The sequence below is a fragment of the Marmota marmota genome, unplaced genomic scaffold (assembly GCF_001458135.2).
Source record: "Marmota marmota marmota unplaced genomic scaffold, marMar, whole genome shotgun sequence".
Lineage (NCBI taxonomy): Eukaryota > Metazoa > Chordata > Mammalia > Rodentia > Sciuridae > Marmota > Marmota marmota.
The window spans coordinates 3605489-3612341 of NW_026000102.1; the positions used below are offsets into that span (position 1 = coordinate 3605489).

At 40.6% G+C, this 6853-nt stretch overlaps 1 protein-coding gene across 1 annotated transcript in view; it reads left to right on the plus strand.

Annotated features, from left to right (window-relative positions):
• The window catches only part of Errfi1 (ERBB receptor feedback inhibitor 1), a 14858-nt gene that overhangs the window by 737 nt on the left and 7268 nt on the right, over window positions 1-6853 (plus strand). The window lies entirely within an intron of this gene.

Consider the following 6853-nt stretch of genomic DNA (forward strand, 5'->3'; position numbering starts at 1 on the left):
GTGGGTGCCGGCGACCCTCGGCGCGCCCCTCGCCCCGGGGCCCTGTACGCGTCCCCGCCGGGCACCGGGTGCCTGCGGAGGGCGCGGGGCGGGCGGCGGGCGGCGGGCTCTTGCGGCCCGCGCCCCGTTTCTGTCCTGCCGGGGCTGCGTGCCCGGTCGAACCCGAGCGCCCCTGAAGCCTGCCGGGGACGCTCCGGTGGGCGGCGGCACCGGCTCTCGGTCGCGGCCGGCTTCCGTCCCTCTGCCGGAGCTCTCGGCGCCCAGGTCGTTTCCTCGGTCTGTATTTGTAAATTGACCCGAGTTGTTTCGTGTTCTTTCCCTCCTCTTGTAGAATCGCGCTCTTTAAGGGCACTGCGGGATTCCGTGCTGAGAACCTGAAAGCTGGCCGGGAATTTCGTGTACTTATATATCACATCCTGGTGCAAATTAGACGATTCCTTGACCATGATTGGTGCTGTATCGGTGCTTCCTAGGTCTTTATTAGGATTTCATCATTGCTTGAAAGAAACCAGTCTCTTCCCTGATAAAAATGTGAATAGATTGTTAGTCATGAACTTAAGTAGTGCAGTCAGAATAGAGACTGTAGCTTTAAAAGAGATGTGTTGGTGACTTCAGGTACACCTGCAACACAGGTAGGGCAGGACTGGTTTCTAGGCAACTGTCAGAGGTGAAGAAAGGTGAGGTTTAAAATGCCCTTTTTTTTTCCCCTCCTGAAGAACAAGAGTTCTGCAAAGTTTCAAGCTTTTGTAAATCTCCAAGGATGTAGTAGATATATCTTTGTTGAAACTGAAACATCTAAGTTCACTATACCGAGTCTTGTTTTTTTTTTAAGTTGTAGTTCTTGACATAATTGTAATTAATTTTCAGAGACATTTTACTTAAACAGACCAAAGACAGGTACCTATATCAGCAGAAGACCAAATTTTTGCAAAGCCCCAACTAAAAGCTGGTTTCTTGCTAGCCTGATAAGTATATTATCAACCCATCCCTTTTCTGGATAGTAGCAGGTTTGAAAAGAAAAACATAGATTTTAGTATGGATTTCAGACATGATTTGCATTCCCTCACTTCCTGCAGAGCTTCTTTTCACTGTGTGTTCTGGTGGACATTTACTAATAGACAGAGAAGTCTTAACTATCAGTTTATAACCTGGCAGTTATATTAGATGGTAAACTCCTTAAGGGCAGGAACTCTGCCTTGTACAGCTTTTTATCTTAGGCAGCCTTGCACAGAGTTGATATTGATAAATAAATGCACGAAAGCATGTTTTACATTTTAAGGCTCAGCAGGATTGGACTAGTCACTGATAAGGGTTGGAAAGCAAATCTATTTTTTATGGCTGTTGTGAAATGTCCGAATTCATATTTGAAGTTGAAATGTTTGTTTTCAATGAATTCTTTTTCCTATTTTTAGTTCACAGTAGATACTGCTTACCCTTTTGTGAGGTTTAATTATGCTGTGGTCTTGAGTTTTTATGTGAAAATAACTCTTCACAGCTGCTGCTCAGAAGTTAAACTAGATAATACTTCCTTTCTGCTTATACTAATGGTAGCTTTTAAAAGCAAGTTGCCTAAATTACAGGTACAATCTAACATGCTTGAGACTGACCTGATTGTCAACATACCATCAAGTTGCTTTAGAAAGGTGAGCAGAGGAGGGGAAAGGTGGTGCCCAGGGTAATCCCAGGAATTTGAATGTCGTAGGCTCCCTCTACCAGAGAAGCAACTCTGCTCATAATCTAAATAAATATGAATTGGTACCTCATCATCGGGCACCCTCAGCACACTCTGCAGGTGTTTGGCCATACTTTGTAAAAGCGAATGAAGAACCAGCTTACTAGATAAACACAGTCCAGTTGTGGTATTCTGGCATTATTTGCACAGAATAAACACATGCTTTGTAAAGGTACATAAAACTGGTAAATTTCAGGCTCCTAAATGTAAATTGCTAACTTAATAGAGAATTAGTGTTAAGAGAGAGAGAAAAGGTAGTGTGAGATTCTGATTTCAAATGTTGAGAGGAAAAAAGATTTTGAGATTAGGAGACTTCATTGACAAATCCAACTTTTTATGTCATAAAATTGGGCAGTATATTATGAAGCCCCTTTGTAAATCAAAGGAAAAACCTTCATAAGGTCTGTCTAGGGAGGAGCAGCAAACTATGGGTTGAGGACTTGAAATGGTGACACGGTGACATGAAGGGAACCCTCCGCTAAAAGATATGTCCTCCTCCTTTCTATTTTTCTGTTTATTCCTCTATAGTTTCCAAGTTTAGTTTTTAGTATTAGAATGAAGAGGGGGGGGAAAAAACTTATAGGAAAAAGAAATTGGGCAGTATTACAAAAAGACCACAATCTTCTAGATCTCAGTGAATATGTCTTTAAAATGTGGGACTTGGGCTACAGGAATTAGACTTCTTTTCAACTTGGAAATGGAATGGCAGGGATTAGACAGCATTGTTCAAAAGCTCTATTAATGACCCACAGATAGGAAACTTACCTAGTTACAGATTGCTTGTTAGAAACAGTTTTGCCCTCTGTGGAAGGCTCTTCTCACAACTGACAGCTGCTTTTCCATTCTTTATAACTCTATTTGAAAAGTCCCTTGCTCAGTGAGACCTTTCTTGACCACCTGTATAAATACGTTCTCTTCTACCTCCTTATCCTGTCACTGTACCCTGTTTCCTTGAAAGTTATCACAATCTGAAATTGCTGGAATTGTTTGATTGCTTATATGTCATTTTCCTCCCTCATTAGATCAGAAATTTCCATCAGGCAGCAACCACGTCTGTTTTTCACCTAGCATAGTATCCAGTCCAGTCACCTAGCATAGTATCCAGTCCAGAACAAGTGTTTGATAAGTATTTGTGAAAAGAATTAATGCATGGCGGCTAAGAATTTGAGCTGAGATATGGAGATGTGGCTCAGTGGTAGAGCACTTGGTTTGAGCCCCAGTACTGGAAAAAAAAAGTTTCTGATCTCCTATCTCTATAGTTAGCCAGCGCTTAGCATTGCACTTAGCAACTATTTGCTTCAGTTTCCCCATTAATAAACAGTGTTAGGCAGAGAAGCAAGTTGCTCCTGACATGAAGATGCTGTAGAAAGCAGAGGCAGTGAGTGTGTGCTGGGCAGAAGAGCCCTGCCAGCCCTTTTGTTCATAGGAGGTTTCACCTCACTTGGTTTCCTCATTTGCAAACTGGAGATTATAATCCCTAACTCTTCTTAGAGGGATGTTGTGGGGATCAAGTGAGATAATGTTGGAGAAAGTGCTTTGTAATTCGTACAGTGCTTTACGAATATATTCTATTGTTGTTAAATTCCAGATTTTACCATAAAGCCTGATTATAATGCCATCATTAGGATCCATGCTGTAGGGGTATGTTAGAAAAGGCCCGTTGGGTATATGTAGTAACCCCTTTTACGAGTAAAGACAGACCTGTGCTATATCAAATACTATGTTGTAACAGGTTACATCATGATGGGGCATCACTCTATCATTCAAGATTGAGGGCTTCAAAAGAATTGTTGCACGTGGTCATAATAGAAGGTCAGACTGATACCTTTACCCACCCATTTAGATGCTAGGCCAGATGTACAATTAATGATTTTTAATAAGGAAAATTTGGGGGAGTTGAAGTAGAACAGGACCTTTTTTTTTCTTTTTTCTTTCTTTCTTTCTTTTTTTTTAAGGGATTGAACCTAGGGTCCCTCTACCACTGAGCTACATCAGTGGTAAAAAGACCCTTTTTAAATTTTGAGACAGGGTCTCACTGAGTTGCTGAGTCTGGCCTCAGACTTGTGATCCTTCTGCCTCAGGCTCCCAAGTCACTAGGATTACAGGAAAAACAGGAACTTTCATAGCCTACAGGCTCTCCCAGAAAAACTATTTATCAACCAAAATGCCCCCAAAAGTTTATCTGCCCTACCCATAAAGGTGAAGTGTTATGCTTGGTCAGATCTTACCCCGCCAGTTTGAATAGCCTGAAGGACTGGAAGAGGCAGTGGTGTGGTGGTCAAAACCTGGACTTTGAAGCCGGGCTTCCTGGCCTAAGTCCTGGCCTTGCCTCTCACCATGTTTGACCTGAAGCAAGTTCCTTAACTCTCTGTGCCTCAAGCCCCTCATCTATAAATAAGAGTAGTAATGATGACCCACTTCACAGGGTTGATGAGAGCATTAAATAAATTAATATACACACGAAGCCCTTAGAACAATGCCTGGCAGATAAGTGTCCAGTGAATGTTAGTTATTACTAATGATTATGTATTCATTCTAACAGTCTAGAGTTACCCACTGGGTGACTTGAATGCTTGTTAAATAAATTTGAAGCTTTCAAGACTAACTTCCAAAGTTTAGACCATTGTGCTCATTCTCATTGTGATTGCAGTAGAATTCATGAACCTTTCACAGTCATAGGTCTATTGTATGTGTATGTCAAAATAGAATATTTTCCACCTTCTGTGTATGTATATATACACACACATATAAACATATAAAATATATATATATGACTAACTTGATTCTTGTGCTTTGTAGGAAAAGTACAAAGGACAAAAGAATATATTTCTGTTCTATTTTTCTGCTACCCAATTAAAATCACGTGGGACTAAGTGAATCAAAAGACTATTGATTATGGTAGTTGAACGAATAGGCCATTTCTTTTGGCTGGAAAGTTTCCAAATTATCAAAGAAATTATGTCATTTAATTTTAATTTTGATAGTCTGAAGATAAATTATTTTCCTTGTTGCCTACATTTTTACCACCTAGAAATGGGCTGTTATGTGCTGAGGATGTTAAAGGGCCTCCGAGGAATGGAGCTATAAAAACAGACACAAATGTTCATTCTCATCATTTTGAACTACATTTTAATATTTGCTGAAACCATAAAGTTTTACTTGAATTCATGCATGAATATTTTAATTGCATTTTACTTTAAAAGGTCTTCCATGTAAAGACTATTTCTGCTTTTCTATGGCAGCAGAGTACAGTAAAGGCAATTTTCCTAACTTGCTTCCTTTTTTCCCTACCTCCAAATCATAGCCTATTAAAATGAAATCTGAAATCTGAATTGAGGCCTTTGTTTTTAGAAAATCTACGAAGTGTCCTTTTTCTTTCAGCAAATAAATTCACGTTATTCAACTATGTAGCTATCATAAGAACTGAACATGTAGATGAATATCAAATTAGTAAGCTTAGATTATTAATAAAATTCCATTAAAATAGCTAACATTTATGCTTAATGCATCAATAGCCTGATTACACGTGCTTCAGACGTTAATCACAATAAAATTTGAACATAAATATGCAGATATTGGTATATTTGGGGAGGACCTAAATAAGTTTCCTTTTTATAAACTTGTGTTGTAAATGTAGTTACCTTATGTCTTCCCTGGCTGTGGTAATAGTTAGGTAGGTAATTGTTAAATGCAGCTGAAAAGACCATTTATCACCCTGAATAAACAGAAATCAGGTTCTAGAACCAGATTGAAAGAAGGAAATTACATCACACTCTTAAATAAGGAAGCACTGGGCAGAACTGGATGAGTTGTATGACAAAAATGTGCCCCTCCTCCTTGTGTGGATTGCTCCTGAGATTTATTAATGAGATCTGGTGGCAAGGTAAGCATATCTAGGTTATTGCAGTAAGGTAGAGAGAGAGTTGGGGGGGGGAAGCAGTTTCAAAGAGACTGTCCTCAAGCTAAAGGCAAGTGATTTCACCTCAGTAAAGGAGGTGTGCAGTGTGCATTTGGTTTGACTTTTTTTTTTTTAATATTCACCTTTTAGTTATAGGTGGACACAATATCTTTATTTTTATGTGGTGCTGAGGATTGAACCCAGTGCCTCACTCATACTAGGCAAGTGCTCTACCTCTGAGCCACAACCCCAGCCCGACTTTTTTTTTTTTTTTAAAGGAAAGTAACATTAAATTTAGCAGCAAAAACACAGTAGATGCATTGTAATCTAGAAGGGATAGTATGTAAGAGAAGGTAAAATTCATTGTTTTCAGAAAATACTCCCCTGATTGCTTTAAGCAAGTACACAGTAACGGGAACCAATTTAGGAAGCTGTGCTGTTAACCACTGAAGCTTGACGTTTTTACTCAGTCTGCAAACTGTCTGCTTTGGATTTTGGAAATGAACTAAGGAGATCTAAACTCGTTAAATTATTACTGGTAGCCTCTCTCTCCAGCATGGGTTAAGTTTATCTCTTACAAATCTTTGCTTTTTTCTAGTTCTTTGCTGACAGTCAGCCTCTGTGAAACTTTCACATAATTGCTTTTTAAAGCATGAGGTGGATATTTTCTCAGCGTCATTAATAAGTGTGTATTAGAAGTGAGTGATGCCAGGAGCCACGGGGAGAAAAGAGAAGTCGGACACCACTCCTGTCCTGGGAGACGGGGCTGAGAGGAGAATCGGCACAGCACAAAATAACCAGGAACAGAGACACTGCCTTGGCTTTTCATAAAAGGGAGGGTTTTTGGCAAAGACAGCATAAGAAGAGTTGCCTGAAGGCATAAGTTGGATTCTAAGCATTTGGAGGAAAGAAGGAAAGAGAAGCCAGAGCTAGAAAGGAAGGTTGGGCTGTGTCGTGCAGGCCTGTGTTGGAGCCAGCAGGGCTGAAGGAGCTTCCAAGGCTCCTGAGCAGGGGAGGCTCTTGGTTGAGAGGTAGTTAAGGAACACTGACTGGGTACTGGTATGTAGTGTGGGTTGGGCATTTTCAGACTGGAGGCATTGTGGTGCCGGTGAGTGGAAGGAGGGTAAATTTGAGAAAGAATGTAGACAGTCTGTGGAGCTTAGCGGCCTTAACTGGGAGAAGTGTGATCCTCCTGGACTAGAGCTGGTGGGAGGGGAGGGGAG